Here is a 22,861-nt window from a genome sequence, read left to right as displayed (position 1 = left end):
ATTTGAGACATTAGGTGCATTAATCGTGTGCAGTAGTTTATCAAGGCAGCACAGGCCTTTGTTCTCTGCTAATACTAGCATGCGTGCTCTTTGCAAAACTCTGCGATCAATGGCAGAGATGCTGGTATCACAGCACTCAGAGAAGGCATAGCTCGGGGGAGGGGAGGGTGTGTGTGTGTGTGTGGGGGGGGGGGTCCCTGGTGGTTCATTTTGATTGGAGCACAGAGTTTTGTGTTGAAAGGCCAGGGAGAGACAGGCTGTTGGAACCAAATCCCCCTGGATCAGTTAGAGCTTTGCAACAAAAACACCTTGATATTCCGAGGGAACATTTTGCTTTGGAAAATAATGAATTTAAATGAATGAGCTATTTAAAAACTGAAAAAATAAACAATGAAATGGCTATAAACGACGCGTATGTGTGTGTGTTTACAATGCATGAATGTGTGTCCTGTGTAGTGTATTGGGTGGATTCGTTAAATATACAATACTTATGTAGAACTGTACCACAATATTTTATAATGTATAGTCTAGTATAGAGTATTGATTTGTTATTATCAGTTTTCTACTGAACGTATGTCAACAGTACTGTATTCAAATGTCACATACATTATGGATGTTAGCTGAGTAGTGCTGTGAAGAAGCAGAGAGACAGAGAGAGAGAGCAGAGGAGAGAGGGGTTTGTGAGAGGAGAAGATGAGGGCTTTGATGGGGTAATGAACCAGTTGTGGGAGGCAGTGTGGACATGGTGGCTGAGAGGAGATGGGGTATCAGTCCTACCCCCCCCCCAAACACACACGCACACCAATGGCTGGCCAAGCCTCTCTCTTCTCTGACACCTGCAACCAGTTGCAATACATCACTGTCAGGATTGCTTTCCCCACCCATCTGCATTTGCACGTTAGTTACCCATGGAGGCCCTCATCAAAATAGTTGAGCAGTCCTGACACAAGCTCCCTGGTGGGAACACGGAAGGTGAGGCAATGTTGGGAGGTGCCATGGCGGGTGTCACTGCTGGCTGCACTCTCTCCCAACACGAACATGATTAATACTGAAGGCAAAAATGGATTGTTAGCTCATTGGCTGTAAATGCTCAGATATCACACCAATCACTTAATAAGTTAAATATTGAACACATCACATGAAAATCTTGGCTTTGGTTCTTGAGAGCTGATATTTGCACACATCAAGAAAAATATATTACATCACACTTCCATAGCATATTTCCATTACAACGTCACGACAGCGGTTATCATAAATGGAGTATAACACTAAAATAGTCTGAGTCTGAGGTAATCTAGGTTGAAGTTCAGAGTCATTGATCGTCAATGAATGGCTCCTGTATCATCTGCAAGGTTGTCAATCAAATCGGTTGTGTGTCTGGTCATTGAGGAGGAAGTGAATGCATGGTGCCTCCAGTGTGTGTGAGCTCACTGTGGCGTGGGGGGGTAGTAGTCATCTGACAGTGCCACTGTTAGCTAGCGGTCAGTGAGTGGAGCGGTGGCTCCGGCCACGATGGCGGGGGGGGTCAGCATCTGAACTCACTGATGGGAGCCAGAACATGAAACAATGCCGGGGGAACGTCTGGTGGGCGAGCAGCACAGAATTACAAGCGAGGGAGCGGGCCTGCTGAGGCAATTACGGCTTAATGGGGTCATTTGGAAGGCAATTGCCAGGGGTTAATGTAGTATGGAGAGATGAGGTGAGATTGAAGTGAAATTTGGGGCTAGTAAATGTGTTCAAATGAAAAGGGAGCGAGCAGACATGTTGTGCATCGACGAGTTGGGAGGTTGGATGGGGGAACGAGAGCACGGGCACTCCCAGCAACACATATGGACACATGGCTCTATCTTTCACACTCATGCACACACACACCATATGCCCTGGAAGCACTACCTCTCTCCCTACTGGAGGTCTTCTTCTCTTTCTCCACTCTCTCTTCTGTCTGCCCCTCTGTTCTTTCCATGGCCTCTCCTTGTTGGCTGCTCTCTGAACAAGGGCTGCAGTGTTTCACCCCTGCTGATGACAAGGAAGTCTACAAGAAAGTGTTATTTTACAGACGTGTCAGCACTTGTGAAATGATTTATTGTGTCATAAAGCAGGGTTGTGAAGGGATGGTATATTACTGTAAACTTTTGAAGTTTACCAGTAATCTACCAGAATTTTGGTATCTTTCAAGGATTTTATGTAATCTATCACAAGACATCTAGTGGTCATTTTGGGTACTTCAAATTACCACAGGTGTTTCTAATCATCTCTGACCCTCTATGTGTCTTTATCACATGTTAAAATATATGAAATAATTAAATACGATGATTTTCAAAATAAAAAATTTAATGAGAAATCTGTAAAACATGATCCTAAATATAAACCATCAACCTAGTGAATAGCACTGGTGTTTAATGTGAGGGTTTCAGCATGAAATATCCTTTATATTTTTTTTGTACACATTTGTATTTATTTTACTATGTCAGTATGTATTTGTTGTCAATGTTTTGGCATCAAACTGGTGCCAGTTAGAGGAGTTGCAGAGTTTATTGAAAATATTGCCATTGTTGATGAGATTCTTTTAGTTTTTTACATTAATGAGGCTATTTTCTCTTTAATCATTTCCCCTAGAAACTCAGGGAAAATATGGAGACCAATATTTATATTCAAGTATAAATTACCCAAGTTACACTAGATACCATAGATTTTCTGTTAATTACCTAAATTACTGAAGATTCCGGTAACTTTGGTAAACTACCGGTAGCTTAGCAACCCTAGACATAAGGGAGAATACTAACAGTTAGGATGATCATAACATATCAGCTTGAGGAATTCTGGGTGATGTAGGATAGGGAGGTCCTCAGTTAGAGACAGGTCAAGCCCTCCTATCAGTTATGATAGAGTGGTAAACATGGTAGAAAATGTAGGAGAGGCACCTCAATGGATGGGGATAAAGAAAGGTAATTATGCGTTTTTACGTTGTCCAGTTCATTACGTTAATTGCCAAACAGAATCCTGGTTTGGAAGGGTGCACTGGAGCTTTGGGAACAGATCTTTGCCAGGGCCCCTGGCTTTAGCCCCTGATCCCCTAGCCTGATCTGCAGCAGGCAGCCCAATCCTGCTAACGCTAAACTTTGATCAAAGCCAAACTTCCTTAAGGTCAGCCATGTGAATTCCCCTGGAGCCACTGTGTGCGCTGAAGCGGACTGCAGTATAGGAGGTTGTAGAGCACTGGGTGCCTTGCTGCTGCTGCCTGGGACCGTGCTGGATCACTGGCCAGCAATAGCATTATCATCAGCCATTTCAAGTCTTCAGCGTTTTTACACGATTATGCTCAACACTGGAACTTAACATCATCCATGGGTGAAGATTCCTAGAGCAGTCTCTCTCCTTCTCTCTCTCTGCCTCCCCCTTTCTCTCTCACACACTGTCCTGCCATCTCTGTGAAGTCAGCGCCTCCCCTCCCTTCCCCTTCCCCTCTACACATAGTTTTGGCCAGGAGCCGGCCACTTCACTGAGGCACATTTTCCCAGGCTCCCAGAAGGCTATTTTACTAGGATTCCCATTAGGTCTTAACCCATTACCAACGTTCCAAATACAGAATTATTTACTTTATATGCTAATAAATTTATTTCACATGGCTTGCTCAATGCTCATGAACACCAGAATTCCACATCCATGTCTTACTCGTTTCTTCTGTATAGACTTCATGATTTCCTGTTGAAGTTTTGTGACATTTGAAATACAATACCAGTCAAAAGTTTGGACATACCTACTCATTCAAGGGTGTTTCTTTATTTCTACTATTTTCTACATTGTAGAATATTAGTGAAGACATCAAAACTATGAAATAATACATGGAATCATGTAGTAACCAAAAAAGTGTTAAACAAATCAAAATATATTTTAGATTCTTCAAAGTAGCCACCTTTTGCCTTGATGACAGATTTGCACAGTCTTGACATTCTCTCAACTAACTTCACTTGGAATGCTTTTCCAACAGTCTTGAAGGAGTTCGCACATAGGCTGAGCACTTGTTGGCTGCTTTTCCTTCACTCTGCGGTCCAACTCATCCCAAACCATCTCAATTGGGTTGAGGTTGGGTGATTGTGGAGGACAGGTTATCTGATGCAGCACTCCATCACTCTCCTTCTTGGTCAAATAGCCCTTACACAGCCTGGAGGTGTGTTGGTTCATTGTCCGAGTGACAAACAAATGATAGTCCCACTAAGCACAAACCAGATGGGATGGCGTATCGCTGCAGAATGCTGTGGTAGACATGCTGGTTAAGTGTGCCTTGAATTCTAAATAAATCACTGACAGTGTCACCTGCAAAGCACCCCCACACCATCACACCTCGTCCCCCGTGCTTCATGGTGGGAACCACACATGTGGAGATAATCACCTACTCTGCATCTCACAAAGACACAGTGGTTGGAACCAAAAATCTAAAATTTGGACTCATCAGACCAAAGGAAAGATTTCCACCTGTCTAATGTCCATTGCTCGGGTTTCTTGTCCCAAGCAAGTCTCTTCTTGTTATTCGTGTTCTTTAGTAATGGTTCTTCTGAGCAGTTGATGTTGAGATGTGTCTGTTACTTGAACCCTGTGAAGCAATTATTTGGGCTGCAATTTCTGATGCTGGTAACTCTAATGAACTTATCCTCTGGAGCAGAGGTAACACTGGGTGTTCCTTTCCTGTGGCGGTCCTCATGAGAGCCAGTTTCATAGCGCTTGATGGTTTTTGCGACTGCATTTGAAGAAACCTTCAAAATTCTAGAAATTTACCTGATTAACTGACCTTCATGCCTTAAAGTAATGATGGACTATCGTTTCTATTTGCTTATTTTAGCTGTTCTTGCCATAATATGGACTTGGTCTTTTACCGAATAGGGCTATCTTCTGTATTCCACTCTTACCTTGTCACAACACAACTGATTGACTCAAATGCATTAAGAAGGAAAGAAATTCCACAAATTAACTTTGAACCAGGCACAACTGTTAATTGAAATGCATTCCAGATGACTAAGTCATGAAGCTGGTTGAGAGAATGCCAAGAGTGTGCAAAGCTGTAATCAAGGCAAAGAATCTCAAATGTAAAATATATTTTGGTTTGTTTAACCTTTTTTTGGTTACGACATGATTCCATATGTGTTATTTCAACAATGTAGAAAATAGTAAAAATAAAGAAAAACCATTGAATGAGTAGGTGTGTCCAAACTTTTGACTGGCACTGTATATATTTACATGATTTTTCAGTATGACAGAATTTGCACTCAAATGCCTGTAGCCTTTATTTGTGTATAGTTGAATTGTTATTGGAATACTGTACATAACGCTCTGTTGTCTGGTCTGGTCAAACTGTATCCTCTCAACCAGAGCATAGCCCCATGTGGAGTAAGGATTGTGTCAGTGCCATGGGGAGTACTAGTATGATGCAGCTACAGTATGTTGTCATTTCAGAGTGACAAATACACACTGGCAGAACATCAGAATGGGGGAATGGAATGGTGTCACTGACAAAGTGCCCTGACCTCTTGGGCCCCTGGCCTCCAGAGGACCCGACACTGATTTACCTCAGGTCAGCAGTGGTGTGAATATGGTGCTCCCCCATGGAGAGCAGCTCATCCCATCGCAGTTCAGACTCCACTGGTGGAGAGGACAGGCGTCAAACCCTTTAGCCTATAGAGTGGGATGGAAATTGGGTTAAGATTTTGTTTGAGATTTTCAATGATAAACATGTATACCCTTTTTGTATTTTTTTAAAAATTTTATTCACCATCTTGTTGCATTTTAAAATACCGTCATTGGTCCCTATGACATCTTTATAACCTAATTTGAGAACAGGCCATAAAGCAAAGCCTTTACACCGGCAACAGAAAATAAGATGTAGAAAGCCTGAAGCTACCGAATGCCTCGCTTCACCTGCCTCCATTTCATGTCACCAAAGCATCCCATCAAACCCAGCCTCCTTCCTGTTGTAAGGTAGGGGGGAAAATCAATGCTGCAATCTTTTTCTTTTTGCCTTCTCCAATCCGTAATTGAAATGGAAAATCAAATGAACGGCAAGCAGATAATTGTTTTATCAATATTCCCTGCCTGCCCTACAAGGGTCAGCGCAGAATGATCATGAGTCGGGGATATGACGAGGACAAAATGTGAAATTGAACAGCTAGGAGGCAATAAATCATCAAGAGTGACCAGCATGTAGCTGGAGCAGACTCTCCCCTCAGAATTTGTCCTAAAGCTTTCCACGCTAAATAGGGAATATTCATCTCATTATGGCTACAGTTAATATTGTTATCAAATAGTACTCTTAGAATTCATGCCGAAAGTCAAGGTCAGTTTTGTTATTATTGTTGTCATTGTGACTCTGGTATCAAGACTATAATAGAGGGCGAAGCAGAATGGCATACGCTTGCTGAGATGAGAGAGAAAGTAACAGAACAAATTAAACATAAAAAGGAAAATAAATAAGATTAGAATTCCTATAATGTAAAGCATAAAATATAAGTGCATGCTGTTTGGTCATAATACAAATATGTCTTACCTTTTGCTAGTTTGTGAATGAGCTTTTAGGTTACAATTCTAGGAAGATTGTATTTTAAATGGTTGTCATTTTTTGCTAAATCAAGTATGAGTTTTTTTGTGCTCCACAGACATACATGATGTGTCTCTTGTCTCACAGAATTGCAGTGTTTTATCCCCTTTTTTCTTTTAAACATTTGTTTAGAGAGGCGGTTAAGAGGACTGTTAGCTTACAGTGATGGACAGCACATTCTTCTTCCTCTCTGTCCTTAAATGTAAAAGTCTTGTAAAAACTGCAGATAAAACTGTTGTAGAAAATCGACATCCTAAATCATGTATAGTCCCTTTCCATCAGGCTCATCCTCTTGCAAGGCTTTGACAAAAATATGAAATTGATTTGGTTGAAGAGTGTTAAAGAGGCGACAGGAGAATGTCACAAACAATGAATGGTCGCAGCTTGGAGGAAAATCAATGGAGGAGGTTGAAGCCGGTCTCGAGAGCAACTTGGCAGGCGCACACTGTTCCAGGAACAAATCTGCCTTCTGGCCTTGGTTGCGTGATCAAAGGGAAAACTTGATAGGTTTAATGAAGGGAGATACGATAGAACTGACAACAGAAATATAGATATTGCGGAGCAGTGAATTTCTACTTCAGAGCCCCAGCCATGCAATAGGCCTGATTGATAATACATTTAAATTTGCTGCTTAGGGGAAGTAGAGAGACTGCTTTTGCTCTGCATAAACACGCTGTACACTACTGTAGCTAGTCCGTTCAGGTGCTCGCAATACAGCAGCAATATTGAGGTATTATACCTTTCTATATAATTTTATATCAGCCAGGATTTTTTTGACTGATACCTTGTGACAAGTTGTTTAACATGGTAGCATGGCTAACATGGATACTTCCCCACTTGCCAGTTGTAAGCTATTAACCATATGGTGCCATGCTGCTTATGTTGCTTATGGTGCAGTAATACACTCTTATGGTGTGTATTGGCATGATTCAAATCATGACAAAAATGAATGAATAAATAAATCCCATGAGTCGGGTTAATCTCTAACAGTGTCGATGATAACCTGTGAATGAGAAAAAAAGAGAAGAGTATTGGCTATCAAATATCCTTCAAGTGGACATAGTGTTATAAATCCTCCTACTTTGTTTGGGATTGCAGTTGTAAGCCTGATGCCATATGCTACTTTCCTCTTTAACTGGGATTATGCCATCATTATTGCTGATAAAAGCTGTTTACTGCCTTGGCTCCAAATCGATGCTCAAGGCGCTCTGAAACTGGCATTCCCTCTACAGAAGAGTTCATTTCATACCAGCTGCTCAGGATTCCACCCTTTTGTAAAAAAAAAAAATGCACAGGTTTTTCAAATGTTTATTTTCCAGTTAGAATAAAACAATTCACACAATAGGTGTGCTTTCTCTTCCAACTGACCATACGTTCTGACAATATTCCCTTAACATTTGCGTTTGAGCTAGATTTAAGGGAATAAGGATATGTTTTAGTTCTGGCAGTTTGCACACCAAACAGACTGCATAAACATTTGTTTTCAGTATTCCAAAAATCACTTTTGTGTTTTTGTTTTTAAAGCAAAATGTCTGGCATTTACATTTCAGAGATCATCAAAAAATATCCAGAACCGCTACTCAGCCCAGTGTTATCAATCAGTGCCATATCAGTCAATGCAGATGCAGGTTGACAACTTTGTTAAGATAACAACCAGTTCCCAGGACTATCAGGCTCCAATGACCTTGTGTGTCTCAAATTAATAATGTAAAACCAACATCAGATCACGACTCACTGGTTCCCAGGCATTGATGCATACATACTCTTTACCTGACCAGCTAAAGCCCCTCCGTTTAGCGAACCCACTTAGCTAACTCATCTGTTTCAGGGGCTCTAACATTCCAGCCAAGAAAAACAGGCAACTCAGAGAAAATAGCAATTATTGATTTCTGAAACATGATTACATGCTTTGATCTAGTGCAAATAATGGCAGATTCCGCTCCACAGTTTTGAAGTAAGAAGAAAAGAGCTTTTCCTACCATACCCATTAGAATACCCATTAGAATACCCATTAGAATACCCATTAGATGAGCTAGAGCCAGTGTAGCCGACAGTCCCACGTTAAAGCAAATCCACCATTGTCAGCACAACAACGTACAACACATGCAGCATGGGGAAGTGATGCGTGTCGTCTATCAGCTTATCGGGATGTAGAAAACATCTGCAAAAAACATCCCCTCTACTTTTTGGCTCCATGTCTCTTAAAGAATGTCTGTCACTCTTTCTGCCTGGCTCTGGCTACCCAGGGAAATCACACTGATCAATATTCCCCATTTCAGAGGAATTGCAGCAAACATTAAAGGAGAGCAGGATTTACAGTAGCCTTCTACTAGGCTCTCTTCAAACTAGCATTTAAATCAATTGAGCGAATAGTTAAAATTCAAATTCAAAGGTGATGTAAGACAAGTGCCTAGGAAGGCTGTTTTTAGTATTTCAGTCCGTTGCCAAAGGTTACTGGCCTTTCCTTCTCATGATATTCTAACTAATTAGTGTGGTATAGCAACGCTTTTTGGAGCAAAGTGTGTTTGTTGGTGTTTGTATGTGTGCATAGGCATGTGTGTGCATGCATGTGTTCACAGGGCATAAATAAGAACACGCAATCCAAGCACTTCTTTGTATTGATCAAAGGCTATTGAGCAAAATGGCTTAATGCTCTCTTAACCATTTCAATGCAGGCAGCAACTGGAGGAAGCCCTGCTTACTGCTGGTTAGCTGGCACTTGAGCCGGGGAATAGTACACACTGTGACTCTCAGTGTGTTTACTGTTCAATGTGATGTACAGTGTGCAATCTCAACAGCATTACAACTCTCCTTTGGGCTATTCGTACTGCTCCCTCCCTTGCACAGGCCTCTGAGTTAGCTAGCTAGCTCGGGTTAGTAATAGAGGTGATTATCAGGAATGCGTGAAACCCCTCTTGCTGTGAAGTAATGTCATTAAGTATCAGTACATTTGACAATACTTTTCTATTTAACATCAGAGAATGGCTTCTGACAGTTTACATGTCTTTTTGAGTCATAGGTTTAAATATCTTGCTATGGTGTCCTGGCTCACTGAAGGAAAAAATGCCTTAATTGTGTGTGTTATTGGGCCTCCCGAGTGGCACAGCGGTCTAAGGCACTGCATCTCAGTGCTAGAGGCATCACTACAGACCCGGGTTCAATCCCAGGTCTGTGTCACACTGGCTGTGACTGGGATTCCCATAGGGTGGTGCACAATTGGCCCAGTGTCATCCAGGTTAGGGGAGGGTGTAGCCGGAGGGGGTGGCTTTACTTGGCTCATTGCGCTCTAGTGACTCTTTGTGGTGGGCTGGGTGCCTGGAGGCTGATCTTGGTCGTCAGTTGAATGGTGTTTCCTTCGACACATTGGTCCAGCTGGCTTCTGAGTTAAGCGGGCGGGCGGCTGTTAAGGAGCGTGGTTTGACGGGTCATGTTTCGAAGGACGCATGACTCAACCTTCACCTCTCCTGAGCCTGTTGGGGAGTTTCAGCGAAGATTATAATTGGATATGGAGAAAAAGGGGGGTTCAGCTGTCATTCTCATATAGCTGTCATTCATTCTTATACAGCTGTCATTCTTATTGAAAGCAAATCTAATAAGTGGTAGATCTGTTCAATATGCACTATTTGTATGCTTCCCGTTCTTAAGTTGAGTTTTTTTGTCTTTTACTTTCGGTTTTGTACACCAGCTTCAAACAGCTGAAAATAGATGGTACAATGATATAGATGATAAATCATTGTTTAGATGGTACAATGATTCTCTACACTATACTTTCTTGTTTTGTAAACTGAAATTGGGCGAAATATTTGAATTTACCAACCAGGAAATGGTGGAGCAATTTCTGCATAGTGAACCATTAAGATTGAGAAATACAGTGAACACCAAAAGTATTGGGACTAGAACAATGTTGTTGTTTTGGCTCTGTACTCCAGCACTTTGGATTTGAAATGATACAATGACTATGAGGTTAAAATGCAGACTGTCAGCTTTAATTTGATCCTACCACGATTACGGATAATCCTGAATGACTTGTGAATAATGATGAGTGAGCGTTACAGATGCACAAAGGTTCTTCGGCTGTTCGCTTAAGAAAACCCTTTTTGGTTCCACCTAGAATCATTTTGTGTTCCATGTAGAACCTTCTATGTAAAGGGTTGCACATGGACCCAAAACGGCTCTACCTGGAACGAAAAGGGTTCTACATGGAATCAACAAGGGTTCTTCAAAGGGTCCTCCTATGGGGACAGCCGAAGAACCCTTTTAGGTTCAAATCTTATTTACAATAAAAATGACTCCAAAATGACATAATGCATTATTTACCGTTCATTTCTATTCGGCACAAAATAATCAGAAACACTGCAAATGCATCCAACAAATTTGTAATGTCACAAGCTTGATGTAGTCATTCCATACTATGAATATGGGACCAAATACTAAACATTTTACTACTTTAATAAGCATATAAGTGAATTTGTCACAATACTTTTGGTCCCCTAAAATGGGGTGACTATGTACAAAACATTTCTAAACGGTTCACCCGACATGGATGAAAATACCCTCAAATCAAAGCTGACAGTCTGCACTTTAACCTTATAGTCATTCTATAATTTCAAATACAAAGTGCAGAGCCAAAAACAACAAAACATGTGTCACTGTCCCAATTCTTTTGGGAGCTCACTGTATTTATCTAATCCCTTAATGTCAAGGTTTTGGCCGAGGATATTCTTTTCATAGCTCTTGGGTATTGTGTAGCACTTTCTCACTCATGCATGACTGTCTGCACACCAAATCAAGCTTTAACCCCATCCAGGAAACACTCAAAGCTCCCAAAGGGCCTGCAAGCTCCATCAGGATCTCTGTGAGTGAGTCATTGCCAGGGTTAAGGTATGCTAGTCACAACCATGCTCACTATGGCATTTGACATAACTTTGCCCCAGAGTTGTATTCTTGCTCAACTTTGAAGGCTAGTTTGCATACTCACATACTCGCACAGGACGGCTTGAGCTGCATTTGAGAAAGTTAGGGCCAGGGGACACAGGACTGATGTTGAGAATTTTGGAGAGGACCTGTAGTTTAGGTGTGGAGTAAGAGGGACCTACGTCTACTTGGACCCCATTACAGATGTTAAGAGTTGGCCGGGGCTGAGGCTGGGTGGCAGGACTTTGGTAGTATGGGGATTACAGCATGCAATAAGCCAGCTCCATATTGCAGGTGGTGACAGGGCATGTGTGGTCTCCCTCACAGGTGTGTGCAATTAGCCTGACAGCTAATCCTGGACAGCCATGAAATAGGACCCCTTCCAAAATGCCTGTGTGTTTGTTTGTGTGTGTGTTTGTGTGTGCATGCGTGTGAAATAAACAGCTGGCTTTTTAAAATATACTGTATACAAATAATAGATAGTATTACATGACATTAATTTCAGAAGAATAGCTACTTATTCTTAAGATCTAATGCACTTACTGTACAATTTCAGGAGGGTATTCATACCCTGTTTCCTTCCACTATGTTGGAAAATGCACATGTCATTTATTCAGCGCGTAGTAATGGGGAATGGACTTGGAAGAGAAGAGAAGCTAATGTATTGGAAAATGTCCCTTTCAGCACCTCAGCATCACTTGTCATAGGTCAGGCTTAAAATGCGGCTTGATACAGTTATTAACTATAATCCGGGCATAAACACAAATCCTCTAGCACCAGCCCAATTAATAATTTGCATAATTAACATGCATTTTAAACAGAGGCTGGCCCTGTGGTTGCCAAGGCAGGGCTGGGGGTAATTAGGGCTAACGGAGCAGTACCTTGGGCCCTTACCCGCGAACACACTGCACTCATTCTCAGTACAGGGATTGACAACTGCAAGACAAGCTCTCCCGGCTTAGAGCCGAAACCCCCTTTGACAGAATTAATAGTTGACAAACTGCTCCTAAAGCCCCGGCATTGTTTCTGTCAGTTGTTTGGTTTGATGTCACTGCTAGACATTATAAATCAATAGTGTCAGGATTTGGTAATGTTTATAGCAAGCCAAGGTTTATTATTTCATGTGACTGTCATGGACAAATAGCATTTATCATAGCTGTCTATAAATTACTGGAGGCAGACTGTTGGTTTACCCAAACCCACACTGCTCTTGCATGGCCCATTCTGACGTCCACTTACATATTTAAAGTAATTTATTTTCTCAGCCGTGGGCCAAGGTTAACCCTTTACTTTCTCACTCTCCTGTGGGACTCTGTGTGTGTGTGTTGATTACCAAGGTAATGCTGCCACATGAACACCTCAAGAACCTGATCAAAGCTAATTGAAAACAGACCCTGTCGAATGTGTTTTAGACGCTCACTAACTATCGAGTCTTTCTCAGACGGACTGTTGTGAAGATGGAGAAATACTATTGTAATCCTTCTCCTTTAACAGTATAAATATGCTTTTGTGTATTTCATGATCCTATCTGTCTGAGAGATCTGAGAAAGGGAGTATGAACTTCTCAAGGAAATGCCAAACTGACTAAGTTCAGGGAGTGGTCATGTCCAAACAAAGTGTAGTCTACCAGGTCAGACGCAGAGGAACGTCTCCTCCCCCTCCATCAGCACAGATTTATGTGTCAAATTCAGACATAGTGTAGGACATCGTCCACTCTGGGCTGAGCCCCAAGAAAGGGCCTTAACTTAACCTTTGTTTCAGACCTGCACTAATCAAAGCAGTTGGAGTCATCACTTTTAATAAGATGATAAATGAGTCATCTTTCACTACAAAATGTGTCAATGCGGCGCAGGTACATCAGTTGTTTCTGTATTCGGGGATTGATGTCTTGTGCTCTGTTAGCCATACTTGCATTTGTAGGCACAGTATTTTATTTGCATTTTTACATCCAACTTCTCTGACAATTATCTATGACAAAGGAAATAGATTGGCCTGAATAGTGTCTATAGTTTTCTTGATCATACAACCCTGATCAGAAATCTTCTCTTTCTCTCTCCACCTTATTCCACACTTATGGCTCCCATGGTAACAAAGGGTCTCATGTTTGTATTGAAGATGTATCTATAGTGTGTTATGAGGCTGAGAAATCAACAAAAAGGGAAACAGGAAAGGGAGAGCTGAGGCTTTGGTATTGATCAGCAGTGCGGTCGACGATCAGTTCTACTTTCAGTAGGAAGGTCATTAGCCCAGTGCGCTAATTCATCCCTGGATTGGAGTGTATCCGTTAGCATGCTAATTCACTACTATGATCAGACATGTAGGAGTTTGGTGTGGTTCTGGCGGAAGAGGAGGAATGCGGCACATGGGATATGTCTGGGTAAGGGGTGCAGAAATGTCCCCTGCTGTCTTTGCCCTCTAGCAGTAATGATGCAAAAGAAAGATGACATTTGGTGTCCACATTTAACTTGCATTTGCAGTCCACTTGAGAGGGCCAGTATGCGTGACCTACCTTGATTAAGCCTGGGGCTGCCTAGGACAGTACCCTTTAGACTGAAACAAAAAGTGGGAGCGCAGAGGAGAAAGCTGAGCCTGTATAATTGGGCCAAGTAGAGCGGCGGGAGGCAGCCAGTCTCCGCTTCGCCTTTTGTATATTCATGACCCCCCCGACTTGATTGATGGAAGGATAGCATTTGGTGACACTGTCATTTGCAAGTTGAAAAGGTAGTGCAGTGGCTGGAGCGGCGCTATGGCTGTGCCTTAGAGGGGGCAGTAAGAGGAGCCTCATTTCTATGCTGATGATATCCAGCCCCTTCTCATTTTCTTTGTCTCCGTTAGAAGGACATCTGCTGACACCACTTGAAAAAGAACCACATTGAAAATGAAAAGGGGGGAAAGAAACATCCATCTGTGTGTTTGCATGTGAAAAGCACAGGCTTGGGGCACATTTGTAATCAGCTCAAAGTTGTGTAATTGATCTGCATATTTTGTCTGATATTGTGTTTCTTTACATTTGTATTTATTTAAATGATAACATTTATTATTATTATTGTTTTGTGTTTCTGCTAATTATTTGCCATTTTCTTGTACACAAATACTCAAAACAGTAAATTACATTGAGAATATATGGGGATTTTATTAACAAGGTATAGTAGATATTAAACACGACTCACCGTGTGTTCATACATACGGATTGTTAGAAGCACTTTGCTGCAATCACATCATAAAGTTTGTTGCTGCACTTGAAAGGAGAGGCTATAAAATCAGTTTCAGAAATCTCTCTGTTCCCTTTGCTGTCCCTCCAACACGGCAGCCCGCACTTATCAGAGCCACAATTTATAGCTGGCAGTGTGAAATGTTCGCCTGCAACTCCCATCTTTGTATTTACACCAATTAACACATAAACTCTAATTACCCAGATCAAGGCAGTTGGGAGTCCATAAATGCAAAGCGACATGGAGAACCTAGCCAACTGACAGAGGGAAGGTGACGACAAATAGAGAAGTATCAATTAGGCAGAGGCAGTGGCGGTGATGCGTGTGCTGGGAGGTGTCATGCAGGGGGTGGAGGTGAGAGTCAGGAGTGTGCTGTGTGGGGGCGGAGGGGTCTACAGATAGCTAGCTACAGACAGAAGCTGTGGGGTCCTGCAGCTCACACATTGACTCACTGTGTAAGTAGGGGTGATGACACACTGACTGCATCTCGCGTTGGCGCTTTAACAGCACGTTACCCCAGACACTTTTTGTTTTTTTATGGATATAAGGTGTTGCTTTAGGTGATGGTGTCTACATGTGTAATGATTAGCACCTAGTCACATAGAGTAACACATTCAGCCTACAAAGTTGGACTTTTTATGACACTTGGACTGGTTTTTATTTTTTTCTGTAAGGAGTTGTTCAAAATGTACAGTAATAGCATTTATGGTGAGACTTGCATAGCGGTGTGACAGACAACCTGCCAGTTTATGTTTGTATATAATAACTGAGCTTTGTAGACTCAATCGTAGAGAGGAAAAAATAGTGGCTTCTTATAATGATTTGAAATGGATCACAGACCACGCTTTAACCACATGTTAATCCCAATAAATTTCACTCGATCAAAGACCACAGCAGTAAAAAAGTATGGCTCTGCACATGAATCTAGTAAACGCATAAAACAGCCCTGGGTCGGCTCTATAAATTAAACACTGGCTGCAATAATGCTGATCTTATGAAATTCTGCATGCGTTAGCTCCAGCTCTGTTAGGAGGTCTTGTAATCCACATTTCTCGATCTCAAATGATCTTCTATCTGCTCTCTTTTTTCTACAATATTTGGGTTGAGCAGGATAGCAAGGAGAGGATGGCTAAATGATGGATCAGCTAAGAAGTAGATTACAAGAGTGTATAAAGCATTAAAGAGCTGCCAGAAGGGCCATTAACATAAATGTTTAAATCAGACAAACAAACTTATGTACCCAAATGAAAATGTTCCCTGCATTAATCTGGCACAGACGGCCCGGCCCCAGCCTAACAATTAGTGCCCCCTCTGCCACTGCTCCCACCCGCACCCCACCCGCACCCCACCCGCACCCCAGCCCAAGTTCAATCAGTAGTACCAGTAGTGTTTATGTAGAAACTACCTGGGACAGCAGATTTGGAGTTCCATGTCACTGCTGAAGCAGCACCTTTGCCAGACACCACTCCAGGAATTGGAAAATAATTGTCAGACTTGTATATTAGAACTGAGTTTGTTAGGTTGCTGTGAGGTTGTGCAGAGCCTCTGTAAAGAACTACATAGTTTATCTTGTTTTCTGTCTCTCAACACATAAATGGGCCAAACTGGAAGGACTGATTGAAGGGCTAGTAAAAGTGTCTGATTTTAAATACTGTTTGCCTGCTACCCCCTGGAAGACATTTCATATTCAGCAGATTTACATGGCCATTATTATGGTTTTATGAACCATGAGCTTTTAAAACTATTGCCTCAAAAGTGCATGGGGATTTCTCAGGCTTTGCACAGGCACATGTAAATGTGTGTCTATGTCTGTGTAGCTCTAAGAGAAGAGAGAGGTTGTTGCTACATGACTCCGTCTATATTCCTCACTCCCTACCCCTGAAACCCTGTCTCTATCCCTCATTCCCTACCCCCTGAAACCCTGTCTCTATCCCTCACTCCCTACCCCCTGAAACCCTGTCTCTATCCCTCACTCCCTCCCCCCTGAAACCCTGTCTCTATCCCTCACTCCCTCCCCCCTGAAACCCTGTCTCTATCCCTCACTCCCTACCCCCTGAAACCCTGTCTCTGTCCCTCACTCCCGCCCTCTGAATCCCGTCTCTATCCCTCACTCCCTACCCCTGAAACCCTGTCTCTATCCCTCACTCCCTACCCCTGAAACCCTGTCTCTATCCCTCACTCCCTCCCCCTGAATCCCTGTCTCTATCTCTCACTCCCTCCCCCTGAAACCCTGTCTCTATCCATCACTCACTCCCTCCCCCTGAAACCCAGTCTCTATCCCTCACTCCCTACCCCCTGAAACCCTGTCTCTATCCCTCACTCCCTCCCCTGAAACCCTGTCTCTATCTCTCACTCCCTCCCCCTGAAACCCTGTCTCTATCTCTCACTTCCTCCCCTGAAATCCTGTCTCTATCCCTCACTCCCTCCCCCTGAAACCTTGTCTCACTCCCTCCCCCTGAAACCCCATCTCTATCCCTCTCTCCCTCCCCCTGAAACCTTGTCTCACTCCCTCCCCCTGAAACCCCATCTCTATCCCTCTCTCCCTCCCCTGAAACCTTGTCTCACTCCCTCTCCCCTGAAACCCCATCTCTATCCCTCTCTCCCTCCCCTGAAACCTTGTCTCACTCCCTCCCCCTGAAACCCCATCTCTATCCCTCTCTCCCTCCCCCTGAAACCTTGTCTCATTCCCTCTCCCTGAAACCTTGTCTCACTCCCTCCCCCTGAAACCTTGTCTCACTCCCTCCCCCTGAAACCCCATCTCTATCCCTCTCTCCTCCCCCTGAAACCTTGTCTCACTCCCTCCCCCTGAAACCCCATCTCTATCCCTCTCTCCCTCCCCTGAAACCTTGTCTCACTCCCTCCCCCTGAAACCCCATCTCTATCCCTCTCTCCCTCCCCCTGAAACCTTGTCTTACTCCCTCCCCCCTGAAACCTCCTGAACATGTTTTAACTGATTTAATTCACCCCATGTGCCACACAAAGATAATTCCTGCCAGTTTTCAGGCATCTTTTCTGCTGTGATAGCAGTTTGAATAAACTATCCTCCCATGCAGTTGACCTGGAGGGAGAGAATTAGAAGCAGAGTTTAATGCTAAATTAGCCCTTTCATATGCTCATGTTTATGTTCCCACATTAACTTGATTTCCAACCTCTTGGTTTCTTTAGTCTGTGATGTCCTGTGTTTAGTACCAACATACATCATCCCTGACCACATGACTCACGGGTAAACCAAAACATTGCTACGGCAACGTTTACGGTTGTGATCGAGTAACACTTTCAGGCACATATATCCGTTTGATGTTTTAGAGGTTCGGATGCACCATTGGAAATAGATGAATTGAAACAGAGACAAAAAAAGCATTTGGATTGATTCCTCCATTACCTGGCTAGACTGTTGATTTTGGGGAGAGTTATCGCTGTTTTCCTAAGTGTGGCGTGGAGATTTGCTGGAGGGCTGAGTGATCGATTCAGCAGCCTGGAGCATCCTAGTGTGTTTATACATGACTTGTATGGCAGCTTTCATAAGACATTTACCCCATGATTTGCGATGAGCTTATGTGTGAATAATTAATGGCAATTAATCCTTAATTACAGTAATTAGGCAAGTCACAGGAAATTAAGCTGCAGCTGGAGAAGCCTGTGCCTATGAAAAGGGAGGACTGGGGCTGAGAGAACGTGCCATTTAGTGACAGTGGAGCTGTGGCACAATGAGTGTGTGGCAAGCTTGCGCCAGTGTGCCTGTTTGGCAGCAGAGGCAGGGCGTGTGGAGAGACAGATGCTCCTGGGCAGTGGGCCTCTGTCACCAGGCAGCCAGTCCTACTCTGAAAACACAAGGACAGTGCTCATTGGCTGTATTTGTATGTGTGTTCACCATGCTCACCCCATAAAACCCACCTACCTATAAAACACCCTGGAAAATGGCCCATGACCCAAACACCACGTAGCTATTTCAGTTTTCACAAAATGACGTTGCCCTCTTTTGGACGGGAGGGATGCCGAGAGCATCAGGCAGTCATTTCCTCCCTTTTATCTTGTTTTTAATGAAACAATTTTACAACTTGGTGGAGCACATGAGCTATAAAACTTTAATGCCATGTTTTGCTTTTAAGACCCAGTTTAAAATCTCAGCTGATGTGACTTGAAGAACCAAGGCTTCTGGAATAATTTGCTAATATTTGCAGCAAAACCATGAACTTTTCTAGGACTGTCCAGGGAAGGAAACAACTAATCAAGAGTTGTTTGGTTGCTGATGTAATTGTTTGGTAAGCATTTGGTGATAGTAGGTGATTTTATTCCTGGCAAAGACTGGGAAGGGGAGTGGCGGAGCGGCTCTCTACTTTTCCTTCAGAACCCATTTGTGCTTTTCCATGGTTGCCTTGATGAATTTCCGCTTCTTTCTGCTCCTGTTGCTTCCAATTACACTCTTATTCAGAATCCTAATTGATATGCCAGTCCCACTAGATGAACCATGGCTTTTGTACACTCCATTTTTCCATAGGCTACTTAGTCTAACTTCCTCCTATGACCAAATTGGGTTTATGAATATCTCAGTTAGTTAAGAAACTCTGAATAAAGCTTAGTAATTATGATTATTTTCACCAACTGTAGCTGTTTTTTTGAAATTATGTTCATATGCTTGTTCATATTGCAATGGAAACAGCTTGTATTTTTTTCTTCATTATCTACTCCCTACATATCTACTCCCTGAAGTAGGTTAGACAATGCTCTTTGCTCTTTAAGTTACTGCAGACATTCATTTTTTTGTGCATAGAAGGACTGTTTTACTAATAGGGAGTTTAAGTGGCTTGGGGATGCATCCAACTGTGATATTACATTAACCCATAGTGCTTGACCGTGTCTGCCACTGACTGCAGAATAAAGAGAACATGCTCTGCTCTACTCTCTAGCCTTCAAAAATGCTATTTGAAATAATAAGGATTTATAGGGAGCTAAAAGATGCTCTCCTTGCTCCTGATTTACAACTACTCCTCCCCCTTTATCCTTAAAGTAACTGCCCAGTGAAAATTTCACTTTTAAATGTTCATATCCAAATAATGTTGTTGACTCACCCTATACTCATATTTGTGGCCAAAGCACATATTGGAGACACAACCCCACCCCAAACTTGTATCTCAGGCTGTTTAAAAAATGCTTGCTTTTTCCTCATAGAACATGATATAATCTCTGTGAGGAGGATGAGCTGGCCAATTAGTGGTCTAGAGTACGATGAGCTGCCCAATCAGCGGTCTAGAGGACGATGAGCTGCCCAATCAGTGGTCTAGAGGACGATGAGCTGCCCAATCAGCGGTCTACTTGCATTAACCTTTTTAATGACCTGTATACACACCATTCTGTTGTTGGGGTATGCCCACACCATTCCAATACAGAAAAGCTATTTTTAACATAGAAGGAAAAATATTTTACTCGTATTGTAATTATACAATATTTATAGGTCATATTTCATAGAAGATAGGAAACACTGGGCAGTTACTGGGCTCTTGGCTCATTGGTGTCATTGGTGTCATTTTAAACCATCTTTAAGACTATTGCAATGAATGCTTAGGTTCTCTTATACTCAGCATATGTATAAGGCGGGGCTGTCCAACCCTGGTCCTGGAGAGCTACCCTCCTTTCGCTCCAACCCCAGTTGTAACTAACCTGATTCAGTTTATTAACCAGCTAATTATTAAAATCAGGTGTGCTAGATTAAGGTTGTAGGGAAAACCTACAACTCTCCAGGAACAGGGTTGGAGTTAAAACCTACAGGACTGTAGCTCTCCAGGAACAGGGTTGGAGTTAAAACCTACAGAACTGTAGCTCTCCAGGAACAGGGTTGGAGTTAAAACCTACAGAACTGTAGCTCTCCAGGAACAGGGTTGGAGTTAAAACCTACAGAACTGTAGCTCTCCAGGAACATGTTTGGAGTTAAAACCTACAGGACTGTAGCTCTCCAGGAACAGGGTTGGAGTTAAAACCTACAGAACTGTAGCTCTCCAGGAACAGGGTTGGAGTTCAAACCTACAGAACTGTAGCTCTCCAGGAGCAGGGTTGGAGTTAAAACCTACAGGACGGTAGCTCTCCAGAAACATGATTGGATTTAAAACCTACAGGACGGTAGCTCTCCAGGAACAGGGTTGGAGAGCCCTGGTATAAGGCAATATGTATCTTCTTGCAAAACCAGATATACCCCATTTATGTCCTATTCATCTGATATAATGTACTACATTTAATAAAATCCCATAGGCTGGGCTCAGAAATAAGACCAACATGTTACTGTGTCTTACTTTACAAAAAGGTTAGTTATGCCTAACCCTACAGCAGACACCTGTTCTGTTGTCACACATAACAATCTCCTTTCTGTTGTGTTGTAATGGGCCAGAGGGTGGATGGGTAACAGCCCAGGGGGATAGCCAGCCTACCCCCCCCCCCCCCCAGAATGACAAGGTCAGCATGTTCTACAGAACCTGCCCATGATGGGCCTCTCTATAAGTCACATAAATGAGTCTGTGTTAGCCGTAAACTCACATTGCGTTGCCAGTAAGCTACAGGAGCTCCTTCTGAGCAGGTCACACTATGCAGGGCTCCTGGCTCCTGAGAGATGGACACCACTGCCTTAACGGCAGTTCTTCATGCTGGCATGTTTTCACCCCATATACTTTACCACATAGAGCCAAACACAATCAATGTAAATGCCATAAAACAAGCAAGCTAAATAGCGTACCTAAATTGCTTACCACAATATACTCTGAGTGTACAAAACATTAGGAACACCTGCTCTTTCTGTGACAGACAAACCAGGTGAGTACAGGTGAAAGCTATAATCCGTTATTGATGTCACCTGTTAAATCCATTTCAATCAGTGTATATGAAGGGGAGGAGACATTTTTAAGAAGCCTTAAGACAATTTAGACATGGATTGTGTACACTAAGTGTACAACACATTAGGAACACCTTCCTAATATTGAGTTGTACCCTTTTTGCCCTCAGAACAGCCTCAATTTGTTGGGGCATGGACTCCACATGGTTTTGAAAGCGTTCCACAGGGATGCTGGCCCACGTTGACTCCAATGCTTCCCACAGTTGTGTCAAGATGTCCTTTGGGTGGAGGACCATTCTTGATACTCACGGGAAACTGTTGAGTGTGAAGAACCCAGCAGCATTGCAGTTCTGGCCACACTCAAACTGGTGCACCTGACACCTACGACCATACCCCGTTCAAAGACATTTCAATATTTTGTCTTGCCTATTCACCCTCTGAATGGCACAGAGGGTTGAACAGTCAACACAGTGAGAGCATCAGAAAATCCATCTGAAGCATTTGATCCTCTCACGGAGAAAGCTAATTATGGTTTAAATGTTTTTCCAGGAAGCCAGATCTTCGTTATTGGCCAGAAATATGTTGTATTGTTAATTTCTGAAGTACCTACTTAGAACCAGTCAGCCGGCTAGTGAGATTGAGTTGTGCAGTTCACAAATAAGTGAAAAAGTCAACAACAACAAAAAAGACTGCTCAAAATATCATTGTGCACTTTTCAAAACTATGTCATCCGCAATTACTAACTAAAGTCTCCAAAGCTATGCTTCTTTAGTACAACACATAAAGCAAGACACGTGCTACCAAAGAAACAACTATTGTGTGGTACTAATTCATTTCCTCTTTAATCTCTGTGGTCATGTGAGTGAGCAGGCTGAGGTTATGGTTGTAATGATAATGAGTGTTGTTGAATGGCATCCTGCAAGATACCTTCTTCCTGTCCTGCCGGTAGAGCCGTGCTGAAGACACCTCTGCTGATCTGCTAATGGACCAGGACCTGTAAGGCTATCCCCTGGCCTCGCTCTGACCCCTATGTGGAACTGAATTCCTCAGATGTTTGCAGGATCAAGTCACTTAATCTGTAGCACAGGCCTGGGCCAGAAACAGAGGACAAGGGAGTGAGAGAGAAAGAGAACGAGAGAGAGGGGGAGAAAGGGGGAGGCAGGAGCAGACAAGTGCAGCACTCTGCTGGAAGTCGGAGGGAGTAGCCCATGTGCATACTTGAGAACTGCAAATGTCTGCCTTTCAAGTATCTTTCCTAACCAGTTTTAGAACGCTAAATGTTGGACCTACACATAAAAATATGCTGAATTTCAATACTTGTAATTGCATAAA

At 42.8% G+C, this 22,861-nt stretch overlaps 1 protein-coding gene and 1 long non-coding RNA gene across 9 annotated transcripts in view; one reads left to right on the top strand and one right to left on the bottom strand.

The window, feature by feature from the left end:
- Positions 1–22,861, top strand: part of LOC124036254 (pre-B-cell leukemia transcription factor 3-like) — a 75,930-nt gene that overhangs the window by 17,210 nt on the left and 35,859 nt on the right. The window lies entirely within an intron of this gene.
- Positions 1,305–6,909, bottom strand: LOC124036256. The gene is made up of 3 exons (XR_006838900.1): positions 6,536–6,909; positions 5,562–5,667; positions 1,305–2,032 (listed from the first exon to the last, which is right to left on the bottom strand). It is a non-coding gene; the product is annotated as an uncharacterized LOC124036256 (long non-coding RNA).

Source organism: Oncorhynchus gorbuscha, linkage group LG05 (assembly GCF_021184085.1).
Source record: "Oncorhynchus gorbuscha isolate QuinsamMale2020 ecotype Even-year linkage group LG05, OgorEven_v1.0, whole genome shotgun sequence".
In the NCBI taxonomy this organism is placed as follows: Eukaryota; Metazoa; Chordata; class Actinopteri; order Salmoniformes; family Salmonidae; genus Oncorhynchus; species Oncorhynchus gorbuscha.
The sequence above is the reverse complement of the archived record's forward strand: the minus strand, read 5'-3'. Positions and strand labels throughout refer to the sequence as shown.